Below are 27,102 nucleotides of genomic sequence, written 5' to 3' on the forward strand. Positions count from 1 at the left end.
GCCAACCTAGTGTCAGACCATAGAGATATCATCCACCACACAAGAACAGTTACACAGTTTCTAACACCAAGCCACTGTGGTGTAATGGTCATATCACTATGTATTGTACATTAATAGATGGGTAGGTCATTTACTCTGATAAGTGTCACGCCCATGTGCATGTGTGTCTCAATGCATGTCCCATGCAGTGATGTGTGTGTGTGTGTGTGTGTGTGTGTGTGTGTGTGTGTGTGTGTGTGTCTATGTGTGTGTCAGATGGCTCTAACATGTTAAGGGCCTCTGAACCACTATTGGCAATCCTAACAGCCCCTGCAATTGTCACCCACTTCAATAGTAGTGGCAGACACTGCCACACTACAGTACTGCTACACCATTTGTGTTATGTATCTAGTGCTATCATTCATAAGACTGTGCAAACAGGGCTGTGTTCAGCTCTTCATCAGCTGCCCCATGTACAGTACTATGACTCTATGTGCACTACCAGCATGAGATGAGAGGCCAGCCATGCATATGAGATAGCAGACACACGTGCTGGTGATTGTCATCAACTGCATGATGGCCGAGTGGATGTGACAGAAATGGCAGGGGCATCCAGTGCTGATAACTGAATCTGTTGCAATTAAAGTAATGGCTAAGCTTGTGAGGGACCTATTGCCAGTACTCAAGTAACCTCCTCTGTATGTGTGAGCCTGCATCCTACAGAACACCCAGGTGACATGTATGAAGGCTAGGTGGCTGTGTCAAGGGTATGTATGCAAGGTCACACTGTCTGCCACAATTGCCTCTCACACACTGTTGCATGTAAACACACCTGGTAAAAAAAAAAATATATATATATATATATATATATATATATATATATATATATATATATATATATAGCTGTACCTTGGTTATGAAAAGGTCATTGTGTTTCCACTCTACCTTACACATCATTGCTACTATCAGCAGGCCCACAGTCTGCAGACAGACACACAGACACCTGTAACACAACCAGAATACAATACATGACACTACAGTCAGTCAGCAGTACTAACAGCAATAGTGCATCATGGCTAACAAGGTGCATACACCTCGATGTGTACCCATAACTACTGCCAGCAGACAGCACTTTACACAGCATGACATTGCTACACTGTACTATAGTCACCCTGTGCATTAGACCTATATGAGCATGTCTGTGCATCAATGATATGGATAACAGGGTTGTGGCAGAAGTATCATCACATGCACAGGGTGTGGTGTTGGATTTCCAGAGGCCTAAGCTAGGCCATATGGCTGACATTGTGTGTGTGTGTGTGTGTGTGTGTGTGTGTGTGTGTGTGTGTGTGTGTGTGTGTGTGTGTGTTTGTGTGTGTGTGTGTCTGGAGGGGTGCAGAGGAGCTGTGCATGTCTGGTGGTGACTGGCCTGTGATAGGGATGTGTGAATGTTTGTCTGCACACCATCAAGTGATGTGGATGCCTGGCACATGGGTATATTGGACAGCTGTGGACTGTACATGGCAGGATGTATGGTTCACCATCTCCCAGCAGGGACGTGATAACTGTTTCTGCCAGGAGTATCGCTAACATCGCTAGGCCCAAGGACAGATACAGTACTACTCCCTGATGGTGACTGCTGTCTGCTGGATCCACATCTATGATGGGACTGGCCAGGAAAATGTGCCTATGGCCTCTTTCAGTGTGGTGTGGACAGCACCTTCCCTTTAGTAGTGCTGTTGGTACTGCCACTACGGGACTGTAAATGTGCACGGCCACGTGGGCTCACAGCTGATCATGTTGCTGACCTACATTCACCTGGCCGATGCCCTACTCCTACCATATGCTCAAACACAGACACTGCATGGTTGAGCAGTGACAATGTCTTACCCCACTGTCTATCCACAACATCGGCAAGATGATGTATGGCATCAGAAATGCCATGGAGGTCATCATGCATAGCAGGGAGTGCTACATTCATGACCCTTAGCATCTGTCTGGTGTTGCAGTTAGTACGCATCTGTGCCTCCATGACGGACTGTAACATGCATCTGGTGACACCTGCTGTGGCACTTGAGAAAAGGGCTTGATGGCCAGCAGTCCTCTGATGTCTGATGTTGTCCATCTGCCTGTGTGTAACCTCACCTGCTCTCTGCCTACGGCTGGTGTCTACACTCACACTCGTCATACTCAACACACTAGCCTGTTCCATGCTGCCACCATTAACCTGTCCATTATCCATGGCTGCTGGGGACTTGGTATGTGTGGACATACTGACTGTGTGCAGGGACATGGTGGGTGAAAGTGGGATGCCAAACAATGGCATGGATTCAAGCACCAACAACCCCACCTGTGCTTCACTATGGCCACCATCATCATGGGAGTACACTAAGACACTGACATCAGGTTGTGAGGGGGAGGGACACCAACCACTGTATTCACCTGCGAGGGGAAAACAACATATGTGAATTAATACCCTACAGTATTATGTTTGCTGATACACACACAACACATACACACACACACACACACACACACACACACACACACACACACACACACACACACACACACACACACACACACACACATACAAACACACATGCCTGGCACAGCTGTGACACCTATGGTCCCTTCAGGGCAGACATTATGGTAGTTCTACCTGCCGCAATCCATCTCTTTCACTGCTACTGTAAAGGCCCACAGCAAAGGGTGACAAATCCTACTGTACGTTGGGCCTAGTAGCAGAATGGTAATTGTGGCCAAGACCAAGGCTATTGAAGTGAGCTATACAGTGTCACCAAGTGCATATGCACGTACTGTACGAGCTGACTTACTGCTATACAGACCACGCACAATGGCAAGGTGTAAAGATATGTGATGATAACTGATGAAAGGACAAGACTATACACTATCACTGCAGTACCTACACAGTTCAGACTCACATGGATTCATTTCAGGCAACATTGCAGGACAGCTTGCAATACATACAGGAAGCATGTAAAGTACTAGGTGAATAGCCTCAAAAGATGATACCAGATTATTGGCTTTGATGCCCTCATAAGCCTGGGCCAGACTTTCACTCAAGTCCCTTCCAAGCCAGCACCTGTTTCCCCTGTCCAGCTGGGACACCTGCAGGATCCCAGGGGTGTCCCATCCATTTCCCATGCAGTTGTCCAGCTTCTTCTTCAAGAGGGCTATACATGTACTTTGCTAGACATGGGGAGGGAGTGTATTTTACAGACAGTGTAGTGTGTGGGACACTACACTATCTGGCCAACAAGTACTATACATATCACAGACCAGGTGGGGGTCTTGCATGCATGATGTGTGAGTAGGGTTTGTCTTACAGATTTGCAGAAATGCCATCAATGCTGGTTTGGAAATGGCCTTGTGTGCCATACACAGGTCACTTATGATCAGTCTGTATGAGACTGAGTATAGGGACAGGGCTTTCAGCCTACCTGTATTGGATAGGTGTTATAGACCCTGGATTTGCCTGGTCAGGAACCTCTGTGGTCTCTCCAACTGCTGCATTTGCTTGGCAAGGTACACACCAAAGGATCCACTGTAATCAGTAATGTATTTAATAAGGGTGGAGTACAGGGATGTTGTGGCCTCCTGGTTCCTGGATGACATACCCATATTTGTGAGGTGGGCCATGTAGACAGTCTTCCATGCAATGGTGCACAAGTCGTCTCACACCTGATTGCATGCTCAATGCATTATTACTGTCATAATTAGTGTGGATGGCATCTGCCACAGCAGGGAGAATGATGCCTCTCCTGGCATTCAGTTTGCAGAAATGCTTCTTGCACCGGTCATTAATTGGGTTAGGACCTCTCTGGGGATGCTCACATCAGTAGGGGAATCTAAGACAGTGGCTAGCTTGCAAGCATCTGTACACCTGGTCAGTCAAAGACCACTTTTTTGTTCCTGTACCTCAGATACATATATCTCAAACAGTAGAGGCCCCAAGACTGATCCTTAGGGTACACCGCTTTGGAAGACTCTACTACTAGAGGTGGGTTCCACTACATTAACCGAGTGGGTACTATCCTTGGACCAGTTAGCTACCCATCTGGAAACATACAGGATGATTCCTAGCTGTGTAGGTGTATGTATCATATACAACTAGGGATTATTGTGAAAGAATTGGGCTAGATGAAGGTTGGCATTATTCACCATCTTCCCCTCATCCTTGTGTTTGTTGACCACTTCACAGAGGTCGACTAGGTTTAACAGGCCTGATCTCCCTTTGACAATACCATGCTTTGTGGGCTCAGGCATTTTGAGGTTGCCAATGCCCCTCTTCATGATGTCCTTGATATTGCCTTCCATGCCCTTGCAGAGCAGGCTAGTTAGGTTGATGTGCATATGATTGGCTGGGTTGGTGGATTGTTCTGTCTTTGTGTATGGGGATGACAGTGACTGTCCTCTGTGCAGATGGGATGACACTGGTGCTCAGGCTTTGGTTGACTACAGTGCATAATGGATCTAAGAGCTCATGCATGTGTTCATGTAGGATGCAGCCAGGGATGGTATCAGGCCTATGGAGACTTCTGTGTATTGCCTTTGACAGGGCATTACAGACTTGCTTGCTGATGATGATTGGAGGGGACAGGTGCTGTATATGCACATGTGTGCCAATGGGGGGATAGGGGGGTGATGTTTACACTTCATCTGTCTGCAGCCGGTTGCCTTTATCTATGTCATATGTGTATGTGGTGTTATTGACCACCACTACAGAGTAGATTTGTGTGCTGCCTCTGTGATTGCAGACACATGTGTGGAAGGCCTAGTGATTGGCCTTGGTTGATATGTCCAATTTTCAACCAAAGATAGCCTTAGGGTAATTCACCTGTGACCTTATTTGCTTGTGGAGACCAAGGTGATATTACTTCCAGTAAGGCACCTGTTCCTTCTTGGCCTTGTCCAGCAATTATTTCCACCTATTATGGTATTTGTCTATTGCTGCTGTCCACCACAGACTTTTACCCTTCCTTGAGGGAGATAATGTCCTGTCAGATATTGTTGAGTCCATACAGCTATGTAGGTGTCCACATAGTATTGTGGTGTGGGCCTTGACACTATTGTTAGTTCCAACTGATAAGGCACTGGCTGTAAAGCTAGTTCTACCTGCTCTGAGGAGATTTATAGTCATTTTTGTAAAGTTAATTTTGTTTGACCTTGACAACGGGGTGGGGGGCAGGGAAGATGGTGACTTGAGCAGTGATAGCTATGTGGTCATATCTTGCCAAGGAGGATGACACTGTAGGAGTGCTACAGTGGATACTCATGATGGTTAGGATCAGGTACAGGATATTTCCACCTGTCATAGGAGTGCTGACCGGCTGATCCACCGTATTGCCATTGACAAAGCCGAGGTATCTCTGTGCATTCATGTTCAGGTGGCATAGGTAATGCACACTATGGTCGGGTAGCTGAAGTCACCCAGGAGCAGGGTAGATGACTGAATCCTGACAGATTCTAGCAAGTCCCAATAGGTGTGGTGGATGTCCATAGTCATGATTGGAGGCCTGTAGCTAGCTATGATTTGAGTAGGTGTTTTGCCAACTGTTAAATGCATTTAGGATGTCTCCTATGCGTCATACTGTTTGGCCAGCCTGGAGGTGTGTATGTGTATGATAATGTTCGACACTCCACCTCCTGTTGCTTTACAACCCTCCATTTGGTGTCTAAACGTATGAGGGGATGAGTAACCTGGCAAGGTTAGTGTGCTCTCCACAGCTACAAATGTCGGCATTCTACAGAACAAGGTACTCTTGCATTGGCATGGGTTTCCTGCTAAGACACCTAGCTCCTGTTAAAGCAAGACATCTGCACAAAAGCACACATTACTGATGGGCAAAGGCTAGTGTCACTTTATGAATCTAGCTGAAACACACTTAGTTGCCAGCAAAGACAGTGGCACATTCACAGGTCTACTCCGCAGGACATGGCATCTGACAATCAAATGTATGCTATTTTGTTATGACTTCAGTCATTAATGGGTTGCTAGTGATGTGCAAGACAATACACAACTGTATGAGGTATTGACTACAGATATGAGGCAGACGTGGTCAGTCTGCAAAACTCTGGACAGTTTTCAGGTATGGGCTCAGTATATAACATGCAGTTCAACACACACTTCTGCACCTGTTGTGTACTATGCATTAATAACAGCCTGCATTTAAATTGGAACCTGTGTTCTGAGAGACAGCCTTACAAGGCTATCTGCAAATATACAGAGCTGAGTATAGTTTTCTTTATTATAGAGTTTGTTGCTTAGATATCTGCTGTCTCGCTGTTCTGAGAGTCTGATCTGCAAATATACAGAGCTGAGTATATATTTTTGGTTTTATAGTTTATACTATTAGTGGTTGCTCAAATCTCTGCTGAAACTGTCTTCCCCACCCCCCTCCCTGTTTTTGGTTTGTAATTTAAATTTGGTGGCTTTTGCAGTGCCCGCCCCACTGTAGATTTGATCTAGGACACTCCACCAGTCCCATCTCTTTACCGCATTCTACCTAATAAACCCTTTCTGCACTTGCTTTTAGTCCCTTTTAATTTAATTGCAATTTTCAAACTGTGTGTGGTCTAATATTGCTACATACTCAAGTGTGCTAGCTTGCACTGTATTTGAATTGTTTTTACAACTGTTTTTGCTACTTTTCTGTAAAAAAAAAAAAAACTGTAGGCCTATTTCCTACCTTTCCTGTAACTAGTGTTACAGATTTGCTGTATCCAGGACTGTTTGTAAGCTTCTGAGCCCCCCCCCCCAAGCCTTTTTGTGTTGGAGGGAAGCCTTCTAGCTTATCAGTGGGAGTGGTAAACATTAGGTAACCTGTCTACCACATAAGGAGTGGATCTGGCCCAGAACTTGCAATTATTAGCCATTTGGGCAATCTTCCATCTCTCTCAACTTTCTGATTTGAAAGCCAGCATTTGCACTTGTTTCTGTCCAGTAACTCATCTAGTGCAGATACAGATTCTTAGTTTTAGCACTTAAATTTGCTTATTCATACTCAGCACTTGTTCAGAACTTGTAAGCACTAAATAAGCTACTAATTACTATAGCACTCAATCTTCCTCATTACCTAAAGGAAAACAGATTTTGTTCTTACTTTTCTCACTGGCGTTGATAAAAAGAGCTCTTGTAGTCACTTTCCTCACTTATCTAGAGGAAAATAGTTTTTTATTCAGGCATGTCCAAGGGTCAGCTCCCAGTGTTCTCTCCTGTCTATCTGATGAATCTGGGCATCTTGAGGCAGTGTAGAAATTGACTCATGTACACAGACAACCCTCTCCTCCTACCACCCAACACTACAACCTGTGAGAGATGCACTTATCTAGCCAAACTGGAGGTAAAGCTCTCACGAACCAAGACTGAACCTGACAGTCATGAGGCGGCTCAGGCGAAGGTAAACATTTGCACCACACCACACTCATCAGATAGTCTCACTACGTCTACACCACCAAAATCCACACATAGAAACTCAAAAACATTCGCGGAGGCTCTCAATAATAATCTGCCTAAGCAACAGAGACCTCCAAAGCAGAAACACAAGCAACCTCCATCCCCCAACACAACCCAAATGACACATAGCCCACAGATTCAGTGTGCCACTCAAACACAGCCAATAAGGCAAAACAACATACCCAACACACTAGTCATAGGTGACTCTATAGTCAGGCACACTGATGTCCCACTCACCAGGCTAAACAAGGAGAAGGTTACTGTCAGCTGCCTGTGGGGTGGCAGGATCCGCCACATAACCTGCGCACTCAGGTCACTCCACAGCAGGTACAAATATGACTCTGTCATTGTCCATTTTGGTGTGAATAACCTGAGACGTACCTCCCTGGACTACATGAAAAGAGACATGGAAGAGCTCTGCGATCTTGTAGCCCAGACAGGTATGACCCTAGCCCTGAGTAGCATTCTGCCATCGCCCAGAATGATACCGCAGTACAAGGACAAAATGATTGATTTTAGCAATTGGCTAAGCTTCTGGTGTCATTCAAAGGGGATCCAGTATCTGTTTGCTTGGGATGACATGGTCGACAGACCACGATGCTTTGCCACAGATGGCCTGCACCTGTCACCTCTAGGATTCCAGATACTGGCTAAGGCTCTTGCTGCCCCTATAGTGCCTTTTTTAGGCAGGGTTCAAGTAACAAATTCACCACCATAACAGGAACAGGTAAGCAAAAACTGAGGGTAATGCTACTCAATGCTAGAAGTCTAAATTTCAAAATGCACTCACTCGAGGCACTCCTTAAAGTGGAGAACATCGATATCTGTGCAGTGACTGAGACCTGGTTTAAGGCTCCAGAGAGCACCCCTGCACTACCAGGTTATAACTCATACCACACATTTCGACCATCTAACCTGGACCGAAACACCAAAGGTGGGGGTGTGTCCATATTCATTAAGGATATCCACACCTCCAGGCTAGTTGCTCAGCATAATGCATCCGAGGTTATCCAAGTGCAACTAACTCTTGGCAAAACTGCAATCCAAATTTCAGCTTGCTACAGATCCCCCACCATGCCCCAGGATTCCCACTCCTATTTTCTTTATGTACTGGAAAATATTAGGGTTCAACCAAACACCCTAATAATGGGCGACTTCAACTACCCCACCAATAACTGGGAAAACTACTCATGTACTAACTCCTTAGTTCAACGCTTTCTGGAATTCATAAACTCCAATGCCCTAGATCAACTTATCCACACCCCCACCAGGGGCAACAATATCCTAGACCTAGTCATTACCAACATGAGTGACCGATGTTCCACACCTGAAGTCAACTCCTCGTTGGTCCGATCCGACCATAAGCTAATCACCCTTAATATCCACATCCCACCCCCACCCCCCATTAAGGAAACCACAGTAAGAGATTTCTCCAAAGCCAACTTTATGCTTCTTAAGACAGAAGTAGTGAACTTCATGACACCCATGCAGATGGACAATACAGTTACAACTGCTGAATCCTACACAAATGCGCTCTATAAGCACCTACATGAGTACATGGATCGTGCTATCCCAAACAGAACCAAGACGCTATCCTCCAAAAAAAGGAAACCAATCTGGTGGTCCCCTGCCATAAACAAACTGTACAACAGAAGGAAGAAATTGTTGCAAAAGAGAGTAAAATCCCATGAGTGGAGGAGCTCCCTGGTCAGTCTCAGTAAGAACCTGAGATCCCTTATAAGATCCTCCAAAGCTAGCTACGAAAATAAAATTGCCACTAATTCCAAGGACAATCACAAAGCATTCTATAGCTATGTCAAGAATCTCAATGGCAACACCCAGATCTGCTCTGAGTTACAACACAAAGGCATGAAAATTACAGAACCAACTGATATTGCCAACATCCTGGCAGATAGGTTCAGTGCTAACTTTACCACCCCCTCACACCCTAAAGGGCCCATATCTATACAGGAAGAATGCAGAGTCCCTGTAATCACAACTACGCAGGTGAAAGCTGCACTCTCTAAAGCCAAAAACACAGCATCCATGGGACCGGACAACATCCCAGGCTGCGTTTTACATGAACTTCAGAATGAACTGACTCCCCACTTAAGCACCATGTTCAGTAATAGCCTGGCATCAGGCTTTGTGTCAACTGAATGGTGCATAGCAACAGTTATCCCACTCCACAAAGGAGGAGCCACCACTGATCCCGGGAACTATCAACCTATTAGCCTGACGAGCCTGGTCTGCAAAGCCATGGAACGTATCATCATGGAACTCATAAACAAAGACATTGGTAAGCTCCAAACTCTGGATCCCACCCAGTTCAGGTTTGTGAAAGGCAGATCATGCCTCCTGAACCTGATCGACTTTTTTGAGGCAGTCACCAAAGCCGTAGATGAGGGTAAAGTGGTTCACACAGCCTATCTTGACCTCGCCAAGGCTTTCAACACCATCCCCCATTCTGGAATTATAGCTAAACTCAATAAACTAGGCATAAATCCCTATGTCACAAGATGGGTTGCGAACTGGCTGACTGACAGAACCCACACTGTAAAAGTTGCAGACTCCAAATCTGACCTCAAACCAGTGACAAGTGGAGTACCACAAGGTTCAGTCCCGGGACCGCTCCAGTTTGGTATTTACTTCTCTGAAGTACAAGCTAACACAGAAGGCCTCTGGCTAATGAAGTTCGCAGATGACTGCAAACAAGGAGCCATAGTCAAGTCCCCAAATGATGTGAACATCCTACAGAAGGGCCTCTCTGAGACAGATGCCTGGTGTCAGAGCCATGGCCTCAAGCTCAATGCCAAAAGGTGCAGTGTCATCCCCTTTGGTAAAAACTCTGTACCCATGAACTACCACATAGGCAGCAATCTACATAACACCGAATGCATGATAAGAGACCTTGGGACCCAGGTGGACAGTAGTTTCTCCTTTGATAGTCACATCGCCACAGTAGTCAGGAAGTCCTTCTACGTGGCACACCTCATCATAAAAGGGTTCTCGTCCAGGAAAAAAGAGGTCATTGTTACCCTCTACTCATCACTCATTAGACCCATTATAGAGTACAACGCCCCTTTTGGAATGTACCTCACAAGACATCTGCAGCAGCTGGAAAGGCCACAGAAATACCTCACAAAGAGGATTACTGGACTCAAACAAATGCCCTACACTGACCGCCCCAAAAAACTCCAGCTTTACTCCGTAGCATATCGCCTACTCAGAGGTGATCTCTGCCTAACATATAAAGCTATGTCAAATCCAGAGCTGTTGGATATGCTACAACTAAAGAAATCCCAATCCCTCTGAGCTACATGCTCTAGGGACCTAAACCATGTCACCACAATAAACAGGACATGCTGGAGGGATAGGTTCCTATCCTAGAGACTTCCCATACTCTGGAACAGGCTACCCATCTATGTCAAGCAAAGTTCTTCATTAGCACTCTTCAAGAAAAATCTTGATGAGTGGATGGGAAATAGGAAATACACCCCAGGGATCACTTCTGTGTCTCTGCTCGACAGTGGCACAGGAAAATAACTTTCTTGGGTGGCATAAGTCAGGGAACCTTGTTGGCTAGGCTTGCATAGGCCCTTGGGCCAATAGCCTAGTACCTACCTATGAACCTATGAACCTATATAAGTCTCTTACATTTGTAAGACAAGCATCTGTATCATAGTAGTATTCACAGGTGACATATGAATATTTACAACATCCCAGGTAGCTGGCCTAGCCGTGTCACACTCAGTATTGGGCAACAGACACTCCAGTAGTAGTCATACATAAGCTGACCTTTGCTGGGGTCACTTAGGGGCCAGAGATGTGATCCATGTAAATGCAGATAGGGCAAGCAGGAATGACCATAAGTGCCAGAGAGCAACATGTGAGTCCAGCAGGTCTTGTTGTGACCTAGTGTTTAATGTCCTATTTGACATTATTGCATCCCCCTTTTGCATTTCAGTACAAGCTTACGTGATTGACATACCTGTTATATTGTTGAAGAGTTTTCTCAGAATAATGCAAATGGTTAGGTTTGTGTAGTCGCAGTCTGTCTTTGTGTAGACGGGTTCAGACCTGTGTTACATAGGCAGCAGCTTGCCTTTCATTGGTAATGCTCATGCGCAGATGATGGCCTGTGCACCAATCAGTGTCTCCCACTTTCTACTTGCATCCAGAGCAGCTGTATTGTCTTACCATTAGCCAATGCTCTAGCAACACAGTGCTATAATTTAGTCCTTCATGTGGGCCTTCCCCCTTTTTCTTGCCTGTGTGAAGGACATTATGGAGGTGTGGGGGCTATAGTTTTACAGACGGTAGCTGGAAATATCTCTCAGGACAAGACATGTGGGGACAGCCCAACAACATGGGGGACACTGAGTGACACACAGCTACAGTCACCCACTCCACAAGGGGGGAATCCAACTTGGATCCTGGGAACTACCACCCCATCAGTCTGACAAGCCTGATATGCAAAGTCATGGAACGTATTATCATGGAACTTATAAACAACGACATTGCCAACCTTCAAACACTGCACTGGACACCACCCAGTTTGGGTTCGTGAAGGGCCAGTTTTGTCTCCTGAATCTGATTGACTTCTTTGAATCAGTCTCCAGAGAAATGGACGATGGTAAGGAGGTCCACACAGCCTATCTGGATCACTCCAAGGCCATTGACACCATCCACCACTCTGGAATCATAGCTAGACTTACAAAGCTGGCATTAATCCATATGTCACTCGATGGGTTGCCAAATGGCTTACTGACAGAACCCACACTGTAAAAGTAGTTGACTTCAAATCTAGCTCCAGACAAGTGACAAGTGGAGTACCTCAGGGTTCTGTCTTGGGACCGCTCTTGTTTGGCATCTACTTCTCTGAAGTACAGACCAACACTAAGGGACTCTGGCTAACAAAGTTTGCAGATGACTGCAAACTGGGAGCCATTATTGAATCCCCAAATGATGTGGATACTCTACAAAAGGACCTTACAGAAACAGATGCTTGGTGCCAAAACCATGGGTTCAAGCTCAATGCCAAGAAATGGATAGTTATCCCCTTTGGGAAAAAAACATGTACCTGTGAATTACCACATAGGTGGCAGTGCACTAAACACTGAAAGTGTGATAAGAGACTTAGGGACACAGGTGGACAGTGGTCTCACCTTCGATAACCACATTGCCACAACAGTCAGGAAATCCTTCTATGTGGCACACCTTATCACTAAGGGCTTTTTATCCAGGAAAAAGAGGTCATTGTCCCACTGTACTCATCCCTCATTAGACCCATTATAGAATACAACACCTGGTTTGGTATGTACCTCTCAAAACATCTGCAATAACTGGAAAGGCTGCAGAAATACCTCACTAAAAGAATCACAGGCCTAAAGCAGATGCCTTATGCTGACCGCATTAAAAAACTAGAGCTAAACTCTGTCGCATGTAGTCTACTCAGAGGTGATCTCTGCTTAACATACAAGGCCATGTCAAACCCAGAGCTGTTGGACATGCTACACTTAAAGAAATCCCAATCCCTCAAAGCCACATGCTCCAGGGATCTAAACCTTGTCATCACAATAAACAAAACATGCTGGAGGGATATGTTCTTGACCCATAGACTCCCCAGACTCTGGAATAGACTGCACATACATGTCAAGCAGAGTGCCTCTTTGGCCCTCTTCAAAAGGAACCTCGACGATTGGATGGGAGAAAGGAAATTCACCCCGGGGATCATGTCAGTCACCCTGCTAGACAGGGGTCCAGAGAAGTAAATAGTGTGGGAAGAAATAGCCAGGGAATTGTTATGGCTTGGCTTTTATAGGCCCTAGGGCCGATAGCCTAGAACCAACCTATGAACCTATGAACCTATGAACAAAGCTCCAGAACTGGCTACAGAATATAGGTAAGTATCGCTGTTATACACATAGAGGATTCTAGATTAACAGAGTTTGTCTGGACATGCATTTCCTGAGTGACATGACATCTGACAATGAAATGTCTCTGACATACCTCTCAATTGTCCAGATGTCCACAGACTGCCTAGAGGTTTACCTGTTATGTTTAGTCTGTTCCTCAGACAACTTCTGTTTTTGAGAAATCAGTAGGATAATGTGAGGATTGTAGTCAGAGTAAATGTTGACATCCATTTGTATTTCAGGCATCATATCCTTCAGGGATGTTATGTTACAACAAACCCTGTAACACAAGCAACTGTTTCTGTTTGTAACACCATTATGTGAGATATGTCCCTCTTTTTGGCCCCCTGCCCCCCAAGTATGTCATGCTTTGTCCAGATGTCTTACAGTAAGAGGTTCAGAGGTATGGTATATCAATATTTAGTGACTGCACTCATGGTATCATCCCAGTGACTTAGCAGAATCCTGGAAGTGGTATGCGACAGTGGCCATAAATATGGTCCCACACCCTGGTCATTCTGTGAAAATCTGTACAGTTGAGAGTTATGTATGTCTGGCCATTGTTAACATACTGCCAATATTTTGTAGCAATGTTGTGTGTAAATGTTTGCTGGGCTGAGTAGGGAGAGTATCAGATGTGAGTGTCATAGATCCTTTTTTATCTGACTGTGCATCCTGCTACAGTTGCTGGTGGTCTATCAGATGTATAAGTTTGTAGGGGCAGATTGAGAAATGTCCTATAACACCTCAGGATTCCCAGTTGACTCTAAGTTGGGCCAGTATATGTCAGTGTAGTGTGTGCCTGGTAATCAGGATATGTTTGTTCAAACAGTTGTTCTACTCTAGAGATCATTTGGGGTACTGGTATGTTGCTGTGACTGTGGTGCAAATGGTTGTAGGTGAACATTTTCGCACCAATATCTGCTCTTCCCTACAGTTCCATCCTTGTAGTGCATGATATATTTGGAAATAGATGGGTAATGTCCCAGAGCTGATTTGGGTTAGTGTCATGTTGGGCTTACTGTGTTTCAGAAGGTGCTGGGTGAAATGGTTGGCAGCTATGACTGTTTTTTCTCTTCTGTTACATGACTGCAGTCATAACTCTCCACTGTCCAGATGTCTAGACACTGTCCAGATGCATGGCTCATATGTTTGGTCTGTTACCATGAAAAATCACTGGGATGATGTGAGCATTGACATCAGTAAATAATGACATTAATTTGTGTTTTAGACTTGGAATCTATCAGGAATTATATGTTAAATCAAACCATGCTATTCTAGCAGACTTCTACATGTATAACAGCCATATTTCAAAGATGTCACTATTGTTTGCCTCTTATCCCCCCACTTTGTTAGGCTTTTTGCAGATGCCTTGCAGTAAGAGGTTGGTTATCTCTTTCTATATATATATATATATATATATATATATATATATATATATATATATATATATATATATATATATATAGCAAACCACAAAAAATATAAAGCAAACTCAAACCACTGAAGGCCAACAGGTAAACGGAGCTGACAGGAGTCCAATAACAAAAAACAAAACACAAATCCACTTCCACTGAGTTGCAGCTTAAATAAATTAGTAAATAAATATTTATATATATATATATATATATATATATATATATATATATATATATATATATATGCATTTATATATACATATGCATGTATATAAGAGTACTACAGATATATATTTTCTCTTATGTTAAATGACTGTAGTGCATGATATGTTTGTAAAAACACTGCAAGTTCCTACAGCTCAGATGGTGTAGAGGTGTGTTGCTATGATTGCAATGCACAGGGTCCTGGGTTCAAGACTTGGAAATGATGCATGATATGTTTGTAGAAGCATTACAAATTTCTGCGGTATGTTGGTGTGATTGCAGTGTCAGTAACCTGGGTTTGAGAATAGGCAGAACAAGGGCTGATGGAGACAGAGTGATTAAGGCAGTTGTAAGCAGGTTTGTGCATTTGTAAGTGGGTTTGCGTGAAGCTAAGTGATGCTAACAGACGGTTAAGTTCACTTAGCAATGCTGCTTACACTCATGTTAATTTTTATTAAAGAAAAGAAAAAAGGGTGATAGGAAAGTTGTGAAATGGGGGTAAGCAGGGGGTAAAACAATATGAAAAGCAGCTGGGGATATACAGGATGGGTGTAAGAAAGGACCATAGCTCTATATTTCTTCTGCAGCAACAGCTGTGCATAAGGTGTAGAATTTGTAATTTACTGCCTCACACCCCACGGGGGGGTGTTGGTGATAGACATTTGTAGAATAATTTGTGGGTAGATTGATCATTTCACTGTACATGGGGGCAAAATGTAGAGCTATGTATGGGTCAATGATTTTTTTGTGGGACAGATGCCCTTTGTTTTTTTGTAGGTGAGAGTGGGATGTTGGGGAAGGTCTATAGGTATGTTTGGGGAGGTAGGTTGGGTAGTATAGGTAGCATTTACAGACAGACAAGCACACAAGACAGCAGACAGGGTTGGTATATGACACATGAGGTGGGCAAACACCTTGGATGGGGAGGGTGGTTGGGAATCAGAGGCCCATGAGCCCCCAAATGGATACAGTGAGACTGAGGTCCCCACCCATAGGCAGTCAACACTGCACCTTCACGGCCCTTGAAGGTGGCTGTGCTGGGTGCTGGAAAAGAGGGGCAGCCTACCCCTCGAGGTGCTTCAGGTGGCCCTCCACTTGGCACAGCTGCCCACCCAACTCAGAGCGGATGCTGCACACCACACCCTGAAACATTCTGCAGGTGACGGACTCCTCTCCATACCAGCACCCGGGGGGGTGGGCCCCATCCCCTGAGGTGGTTCCACCAAAAGGTGTGCAGGACCAGTGGAGGAAGATGTTCTGGGATGGGTCCCAGATATGCTGGGACCTGGTGCCATGGCCAGATGGGGTGGGACAGGCAGATCTGCTGGGATCTGCCTTCCCAAACATGCTATGGTGTTGTGGTTTTCCCAGATGTATTGGTTAGTCATGAACAACACATTTCAAAATTAGTTATAACAGCGTGGATGGGTGTTCCAATTAACTCAAACCAACAGATTGAAAAAGTTGCATAGCAAACAGAACACATGCATAAATGGATCAATAGTAAACATTTTAACAGCATGCAAGTTACATTGATGGCAACAGGCCACCAATAATGGTATTTGAACAAGGTATGTTAATATGCAACCAATGAAATATATGAGCAATAATAGAACACATGTTCCAACAATAAGTTTTGAGAACAACATACCCATAGTATATGAATATTATACCATGACCCCCCAAAACGTGCACACTGATTGGCCAGCGTGCACATTGTAAATCGAGTTATACTAATGGAAAAAGGTCCGGGACTTTTTCCATTATAATAACTACTTTTAAAAACTGTCTCGCTATGTTAAATGGGTTTAACAGTAAACCCATTTAACATAACGGAGAAAGCAAGATCTCGCACCGTTTAAACGGACATCTCCTTTGCTTATTTTTACTGTCTCGCTATGTTAAAACCCATTTACATAGCTTAAAATAGTAAAAAGCAACGGAGATCTTACTTTTCTCGCTTTTTTTATACAACTTTGATGTATGCGCAGGCGTGCAGTACATCAGAACTTATGCCATTATTTAAGAAAAGTAATAGTTTATTTTCTTAAATAATGTCATAGCAATAACCTGGGTGTGGTGTAATGCTGTATTACCCACGGTTGTCTTTGTTTGGTCCCTTCGGGACCAAACCACGCCAACCGTGGGTAAATCCAGCATTACCCACACCCAGGCATGGGTTATTGCTATAATATTTATTGATGCAGATGGGTTGGGGGAGAGAAGAAAAGTACATTAACAACTGTATCAGCTTATATTTTTCACAACAGTACTATTCAATACTCTACAGGTCTAACTTCACTTTACATCTACATATGGCCCATAGCTTCTGTGGCACATACATACCTGCTAGACTGTCAACATGTAACGGTATGGGGCAGAATGGGTGTACTGTGGCTACTTTACTGGAGGGGGCTTGTACATGTCAGGGTTACATACTTGACAAAATGATGTGTGAGTCTGCTACTAGCATAGTTCACCTGGATTCCTATCTATGTCCAAGGTGATTGGCAGCAGTGACTAGCCAAGACAGCGCAACACTTGAGATAAATGTATCGGGAAGAGGGCATGGTGTATGTACCTATTCTGCTGACATTTGCAGGCATGGGGTTGGACAGTGGGACAGTTGTACATGGTGTATTATTATACCCTTCAAACAGCTACTACAAACATTTCATTACCTGTAAGACCGGTGGAGAAAATATCTGTTACCACTATCTGACTGTTTCTACAAATATTCAAGATTTCTTGAGTGTATATATATATATATATATATATATATATATATATATATATATATATATATATATATATATATATATATATGTGTGTATTATCTCAGTACCACTCCCTTGATTCGAACCATGTCTGACCTTGTAATCCTGAGATTCGTGCATGACAGATAGTGTACTGTGTAGTAATCCTTTGAAATTATACAATCTGGAAAGCAAAGGTCAACACAAGGAATTGCAGCAGGGGACATACTATAATACATTTGACATTAGTATTCAGGGTTATGATCTTAGTGCATAACATATGTCATATTTCATATATATCTTTACAGCTCCACAATAATCTACTGTTTTGCATACTAGCTGATTCTCAGAACAACCTCTGTTAATTTATGCTGTCAAAGCCATATTTTCGGTGCAGAACATGTACACATTCTATTTCTACAACATACCAGAATAACCACAACAGTTGAGAGTTTAAGTTTTTATTGTATGTATATGACACAGTCCTCCACTACTGCATATGCTGTAGATGACTATTAGTCTGGCAAAAATTTCTTTAATGGTTAGACACAGAACACAGTAAATAATTTAATCCTTCTTATTGATTTCACTATACACTGCAAGGTAGATCTGTACTCACCAACCTGTCGGCACAGCCTTGTCAGTCTGTCTGCATGGGCCTCAGCATTGCTAGCCCTCTCTGCTGCAGCTATAAGGGGAGAAAACAAACATTATGCATACCTGTCTATCACATAATCAGGCTAGAGTTTGGTAGAGCTATATCTGGGATACTTACAAACTACTAGAGCATGGTTGTCCCGGGCATCTTGGCTTCATTGGGCCAAGATCAGCCCCTTCCTCTGCTTTAGGTTGACATAGTGATGCCGTACCTGTTCATCAGTTTGAGAGTGCCAGTGGTACTGGTAAAATCATGTGCCAGATGGTCCCAAGCCTCCACTTTATAATGTGAGCCCTGGTACTAGCCCTGCAGCAGTCTGTCATCATGGTTTGCTACAAGGAGCCCAGTCATGACTCTGGACTCCAAAATGCCCCAGCGATGCACCCGAAAGCATGAGCCCTCACCAATACCTGACATAGTTCCTACTCAAAGAAATCTACAACAGATTCTGGCTGTATTCCCACCTGCACCATTTAAATAAGGCTATATTCAGTTAAGCAAATTTGTGCATTATTCCTACCTTTTGCTGTCATTGGATGATTTTGAAAATGTTAAGCTCAGCTAAGCAGTGCGCAAATCCGCTAAGCTGTGTTGAACAGTGCTTAAAGGGGTAATTGCTGATCATTTCTTAACAGTGTGCAAATTCGCTTAACTGAGCTGACTGCTGCTTACCATTTATGTCTAAGCAATGCTTAAACCAGCTGGGCATAGCTGAGCACTACTACCCATTGCTCACTTTTCATTTTTAGGGAATATTGGAATAATGACTTTTAATTAATCATTACTGACATATTACTAAGTGTATATGATTTACTTTACATGATGTCCCTCTATGTGCTTTCATTACATTACCATGGGGTGTGACTATACTGTATGGGACAGTTGTGTATACATGGGTGATTTCACATGTTATATACACTCACACTTCCATTGTTGCCAGCTACACTACTCTGGTTGACAAATATCAATTACTACATAATTTAAAATAAAAATAATAATTTTAACACTACTTTCCCATGCAAAAATAAAGCATTTGTCTTGGTACTCGAACCATGAACACCTGCATACAAAGCTGGGATTCTAACCACTACACTACCTCTGCATTAGGAGTTTAGCTGTATATTTTTATTTATCTCCTATTGGATGTTTATGCAATACTGAGCAGAGGGCCATAACGTGCACACCCTCCCAGCTACACTTAAACATACATGAGAATGGAAAAAAATTAAATTAATCAACCCACTTTCTTTACATGTATCTGTACTCCTTGTCAGTCACAGTACGGGAAATTTTAAGGGGACACATAGGGACAGATTTTAATTATTGCTCTTACAAACTTACAAAGTGTGACTGTGGTTTTCTAGAAAATCATTGGCAAATCACTTGGGGTTTAAGTCAGAACATACTGACAGACATTTGGGTTTCAGACTTGATAGCCTTCAGGAAATCCAACTTTCCAGGTGTGTAAGTGCAATATTTAAAATGTGTCGCTATTTTTGGGCCTTTGTCCCCCCATTATTTATGGCTATGTACAGCTTTCTTGCTCTAAGAGGTCGAGAGGTATGTGAGCCAGGCATCTGGGCATTCTGCAGAAACAATATACAGTTGAGGGGTATGGGTGTACGGCCCTTTTACAATCGCTGACATTTGGGTTTCAGTCTTCATACCCTTCAGGAAATCCGTGCTACTTCAAACCTTTTATTCTATCGACTTTCCAGGTTTGTAAGTGCAGTATTTAAAATGTATCCCTATTTGTCCCTCCATTATTTATGGCTTTGTACAGCTTTATTGCTCTAGGAGGTTGAGAGGTATGTGAGCCAGGCATCTGGGCATTCTGTAGAATCCTTTAGAGTTGAGGGGTATGGCTGTATGGCACTTTTACAATGCATGGGGTGTGTGACAGAACCTATCACACACCCCCTGCATTGATTTCTTGCTCCCCTATTTCTTTCACTGTTCCAGCAAAAGGGTAATCTTTGAGGCACAACATATCCTGTTTATGTAGCTGAGGAGGTTTAGATCCTTAGACTGGGTACTTCTGATACTATTTGTTTTTCAGATGTTCGACAGAACACTCATGAGAGTGGGATCAGAAGATACCTTGTTAGCTTGACACAGATTAGTAGACCAAGTACAAGGACAGGGTTTTGCAAGGTTGTATATAGGACTTGTTTACTCCTTGTATTCTTTTTGTGAAGAATCTCTGTGATCTCTCACACTGTTGAAAGTGCCTAGTCAGGTACATGTTGAAGGGTACATTAATGACTGATCTAATGAAATCTGAGTACAATTGAATGATGACCACCTTGGACCTGGATGCCATGCCTTTCTTATAAGTTGTGAAATGTTTAATCATTTTCTCACAACAGTAGATATGTGGTGGTCAAAAGGTAGGTTACTGTTAATGTGAGTTCCCTTGACCACTGGGTCTACCTTAAGGGGTGCATTGCCAGTGTAGTAATTTCTATTGCAGCCATTTTTCTAAAGGGAACTATTATGCAGTTTCCTGCATTGGGTTTTAGTCCATGGCCATGGCACTAGTTGTTTGTCTATGTCAGGCCCTCTTGTAGAGTATCTGTGTCTTTAGGGGATCCAGTGACGATGATTAGTTTGCAAAGATCTTGATGTTTGCTTTGACTTTAGAGAAGTAGATGTCAAAAAGAAGAGGCCCCAGCACCGATCCCTGTGGGACTCCACTAGTGACTAGCCTCTTCCCCTCTCCTAGCTTCCTCTGTCTTGTGTAAGTGTATCTACAATGCCTGAGTTTGATATTGTGTCAAACACCTTGGTCAGGTTGAGATAGGCAGTGAGCTCTGTTTTTACCCTCTTTTATAGCTTTAGTAACCTTCTAGAAGACATCCACCAGATTAAGTAGGCATGACCTTCCTTTGACAAAACTGAAATGGATAGATTGCCATAGGTTTCCTATGTCATTGTTTAGCAGATCCATGATAATTCATTCCACTGCCTTGCATATAAGTATTGTCAGATTTATGTGTCTGTAGTTCCCCAGGCCTATGAAAGGCCCCTTGTGTACAGGGATAACAGCTGCAGTCTTCATTCATTTGGTGTGAAGCCTGTCTGGAGGCTATGGTTAGACAAACATTCTAGTGAGCCTCACAGGTCATGTTCCATAATATTCAGGAGGCATGCTGGGATATTATCATGGTCCTTTGAAGCAGTTTTCATGTCATTAGAGAACACACTAATGACTTGCTCCCTAGTGATAGCTGGTGGAGAAATGTTGGAGGGTATTTCCTGGGGGTGACTGGGGTGATATGGGGTAAAACTGAAGCTACATTTATCAACCAGCATATTTACTATATCTTCTGGCTCTGTAAGGGTGATTTTATTCACCATTAGTTCATCACATTGCTATGCATTGCCTTTCAGGTTGCGGACATAACTGAAAGGATGTCCTTATCTTTGAAGGCTATTTTCATCTCAAATTTGGCTTTGGTGGACTTCATTATTCCCCTGAGTTGGTTGTTCATACAGATGAAGAAGGTTTTACCATGCTGGGCAACACCATTCCTGTTTATGGACATGATTTCTTTCTTTTGTTATACAATCTATTTGTGCTGGGATTCCCCCAGAGAGGAATGTTTTTGAAGGTTTTTCTATTTTTACTTCAGGTAGCTACAGCTGTCTCTATGCATCTATTTGCATGAGTCTATAAAGTTTCTGTGAACAATTCTGCATAAGTAGTTGTGAGCTGTGGATATTGTGGAGCTTGGAATTTTCTTAGGCTGTCACTTAGTTGGAGACATTTAGCCTCAGAACAATTTTTAAATATTCTTGGGTTAGCTGGGATCTAACTTAATATTTATTACAAAGAAGAAAGCTTTGTAATCCATCTTGATTAACGAGGACTTTACACAAGGGAAAATGCATCATTCCCCCATGTTTGTGAGGATATTTATGTCACTGGTGGGCATGCAGACTAGCTGCTACAGGCTGATTGTGTTAACAAAGTCCTAAAAATCCCTGGGTCTATATATTTGTGGTTCATAGGTTCATAGGTTCACAGGTTCATACTAGGCTATCTGCCCTAGGGCATTTATAAGCCTAGCCAGAGTGTGTTTGGCTTTCGCCACCCATTTTAAATGAATTTTGCTATGCCCTTTTTCGAGGTTAGTATACTGTGCCTCTGTCTAACAGTGACACAGAAGTGATACCCAGGGTAAACCTACTATCTCCCATCCACTCATCAAGACTCCTCTTGAAGAGAGTCAATGAGGGACTCTGCCTAACCTGGACTGGGATTTTATTCCAGAGTGAAGGGGAGCCTCTGGGTTATGAATCTGTCCCTCCGGCATGTCCTATTTATTTTCAGTGCTGAGGTTCAAGTCTCTCGAGCGTGTAGCTCGATGGGATTTGGATTTTCTGAGGTGCAGCATGTCCATTAATTCCGGGTTGGACATGGCTTTATACATCAGGCACAGATCACCTCTGAGCAGGCGGTATGCCACTGAGTAGAGCTGGAGTTTCTTTAACCGGGCAGCATATGGCATCTGTTTGAGCCCTTTGATCCTCTTGGTGAGGTACTTTTGGGGTCTTTCCAGTTGCTCCAGGTGTCTGGTAAGGTACATCCCAAAAGGGGCATTGTACTCAATTATGGGCCTGATGAGGGATGAGTAAAGAGGCACAATGACCTCCCCTGATCTAGATGTGAATCCCTTCATGATTAGGTGGGCTATATAAAATGTTTTTCTAACCACTTTGGCCACGTGGTTGTCAAATGAGAGATTGCTATCAACCTGGGTCCCCAGGTCCCTAATTACTTCTTCCGTACTTAATAGATTACCACCTATGTGGTAATTTGTGGGCACTTTGTTTTTGCCAAAAGGGATGACTATACACTTTTTGGCATTTAGCTTGAAGCCATGGCTTAATTCCCAGTTAATGATGAGTATACAATTCCCAGTTAATGATGAGTTAGTTAAACTTGCCCATGAATATTGTGTTGGATTAAAAGAGGAACGTCTCTGTTATGTTCAAGTATATGATATGGGTTCCTGGGTCATGGAGTGAAGCCTATAGCTTGCAAGGATAAAGTATGAGACTTTTCATAGGGTAAGCTGGACATGTAGCTGCTCAAGTGTGTCATACTGTTTGACCAGTCTTGAGATGTGCTCATGTTTGAAGCAAATTAAGACTGCTTCACCTTTAGACCTTGCCTGTGCAGTAGCTGGTCTGAATGTGTAGAAGGCATTATAGCCTTGCACTGTTTGTCTCTTAAAGACAGATTTGCATTGTAACATATGTTGAGCTCTCAGGAAGCAGAGGTTGTTCCTAGTAAATGAAATTATGTTTACTATTTGTTAGGCTTTAATAATATAACTAAATCTGGACTTCACTTCCTCTATTCCACTACCTATCTTTCCCTTTATTCATGCATCTAACTATGAATATAACACCTCTTCACTCTTTCTCCATTATTCTTGCTCTGTTGCTCTCTCTGTCTCTCTCTTTCATTCTTAATTTCTCTGAATGACCCTTCATCTATTTTCTTCATCTCATTTGATACCATTGCCACTTTAATATTTTTTCCTTGTTTTCTGTTCTATTTACCTATCTCTTTTTTAAATCTTTAAAAATAAGGACCCACATTTTATTTTCACTATAACCTAATACTATATGTATTCTGATTTTTGTAATACTTATTATGTATGACTTTATGCATTTTCTGTTTTACCTCATTGCACTGATTTAAATATTATTTTACTTTTCTTTCTGGAACTCCACTGAAGAGGGGTGACTTGCTCAATTGGACTATCCCAGTAAACAAATGGAAATAAATAAAGTATTAGACATTTACCTGTTTGCCTTTCCTTGATGTGGCTAATGCTAGGATAGTTTGAATCATAGGCTTCAGCAAACAGTTGAGTGGAGCTCAGTGTGTTGGCCTTATTGAGGACTGAGGATCTTCTTTTGTTTTTTGAAAAGGTTTTATTAGATTTTAACTAAACAAATTGATCATGACAATAATTGTATTTAGAAATGTGTGACCATAAAAAATAATGATATGAACAAAAACAAACAAGAACTATTTACAAGTGTGTCTACTAACAATGACGATTCTCAAAAAAATTTCTTTACATCACAATTGATATGAGTATAGCAATTTTTGTTTATCAATCAGTTCCTTGAAATTTGTCTAAGTATTATAGCAGAAGGTGTTTCTAGTAGATCTTGATTTAATGGTGATAATTTCCAGATGACATACTTCTGTTCCAGTATTTGTAAAGTTTTAAAAGAGGGGTAGCTTCATTCTTCCAATTCTTGGTTATAACTCTCACAATTGATAAAAAATTATAAAATGTATGATAAAAGAGGGTATTTCATTCTTTTAACACAAACAGGAATAGGTATATTAAAATGAATCAATGACTTAGATAAAACAAAATTGCCCCCAAATAAAGCCTGTGAAAAGATTAATGCTATTCTAATAAGGTGTAAGTACACCACAATCAAAGAACACATGTTGCCAATCTGCCTTAAGCTCCTGTTTACATCTCCAACAAACTTGCTTCTTTTTAAACATTAATTCAATTTTATGAGGTGCAAAGAAAGATCTATGCAAGAATTTCTAACTAAAAAGTTTCCGTCTAAGAGAAAAATTTGTCTGTTTGGAAGATATTAAAATTATTTTTTATCCTCTTCATCTGGAGGTCTGTTATTAATGTGAGCAAAATAATTCCAATAATTGTCATTGCAACTTTTTGTTTCTTTTCTCACTACTCTATATAATTTGGATAAGTGACCCTCTCCCAGTGTGTTTTGTTGTATTGATAATATTAAAAATTAAATTAATTTTCAGGTAAGGTCTCTTACCTTGGTTGCATTAACTTAATTTTACTTTCTGATATTGTCTTCAAGATTGTATATCCAACCACATATCTTTGCTTAAATAATATTTACTTATGATATAATAAACAGAATGCAGTTTTCATTATTCATTAATTAAAATTAATATATCAGATTTTTTCTTTAAATGTAATAATTGTGTCTAACTTTGATGTGAAAATATTATTATGAGTGTATGCTATAGGGAAAAGAAGAAAAATCCATGCTTTATATGTTGGATTTCTATAAATTAAGTTTCTAAAGGTGCTTACTATAGTAGAAATAAAATAAAAGTCAGTTGTCTGGTAACTCCTTTCTGAAAAGTAATCTTCTAGCAACCAATGTAAACTATTGTGTAGTATAAGATTATGATTGGAGTTTATGTTATGTTTAAATTTTATGAAAAGGCATCATAGAAACTCTTTCCATGTGGCTGTGTAAATATTATTTGTACAAAGAGATATCATTTTATAATTGCTGATAAAGAATATAATTCTAGATCTGGTAGCCCAATCCCTCCTGCTGTCCAGTCCATTATATAATGATTTAAGGTGATTCTTGGTTTGCTGGGGAACCAAAGAAAATTTAAATTTAATGTATTAAATTTTTTAAGACATGTTTTAGATGGAGGTAAAGAAAATGATTGACTAACACATAAAACTTCTGATAAAATAATCATTTTGATTATAGATAGTCTCTCTTCCATTGTGAAGAACATTTTGTTCCATTATTTATTAGATTATTTATGCTGATTATGCTGTTAGTATAATTGCAATTTATTATATTATTAATGTTATCTGTTATAAATATCCCTAAATAGTTTGATTTTCTCTCTTTGACAATGCATTTATCCTATCAATATTGGTATTTATGGGTAGCATTTTTGTTTTGCTATCATTAAAGGAGAGACCATCTTTTTTTGGAACTTGTCCATTGTTTTAAAAACAGCAGAAAGGGAGCTATCACTGTCACTCAGTGTCAGAAGAAAGTCATCAGCAAATAATTGGAGTTTGGAAACCAAATTCACATTTATGCTAATGTCTTATGTCTAAATTTGACCTAATAAAATTAGCAAAAGTTTCCATAATTAGAGTGAAAAGCAGGAGTGTAAGAGGACATTGTTGCTTAGTTCTCTTCAAAATTTGTATTGGATCAGAAGTAAAAGTGCCTATTTTGACATATGCAAAACAATTGTCATAAAGATTTAAAAGATGTGTAAAATTACTTGAAAATTGCATTCCTGTAAGACTAACAAAAATATTTCCAGTTCAGAGAGTCAAAAGCACTATTAATGTCTAGACTCATTAATGTTAGATTCCCTTTTGTTTTGCTTACATAGTCAACTACTGTGATTATTCTTTTGATGTTGTCATAAATAGTTCTATTTAGAATAAAACCAGTTTGATCTTCATTAATCTTGGAAGGTAGAAAATGTTTTAATCTATTAGCATGAATTGCCATGAATAATTTATAATCTACATTTAAAATGAAGTTGGTCTGTACAAAGAGCATTCAGTTCTATCTTTGTTCATTTTTAAAATTGGGGAGATAAGAGTATATTTCCAGGATGGAGGAACTTTTGTTAAGTCTTTAACTATAGAAAAAACTTTGTGTAATATGTTTAAGGCTTCTTTAGGTAGTAACTTCTAGAGTTCTGGTATAGTTCTATCATTACCTGGTGCCTTGTTAAGTTTTAATTTGTTAACTGGAGTTTGAATGCATTCAGACTGGTTTATTAATTTATTTCACTTGGTCATCATTTAATTTATTTTTAATATTTTTGATATTTTTTTATTATCGCCTCTGGTTCTGTTATTACATTATATTGACTTATTTTATT

Source organism: Protopterus annectens, chromosome 1.part2 (assembly GCF_019279795.1).
Source record: "Protopterus annectens isolate FY-2018-M chromosome 1.part2, PAN1.0, whole genome shotgun sequence".
Lineage (NCBI taxonomy): Eukaryota > Metazoa > Chordata > Ceratodontiformes > Protopteridae > Protopterus > Protopterus annectens.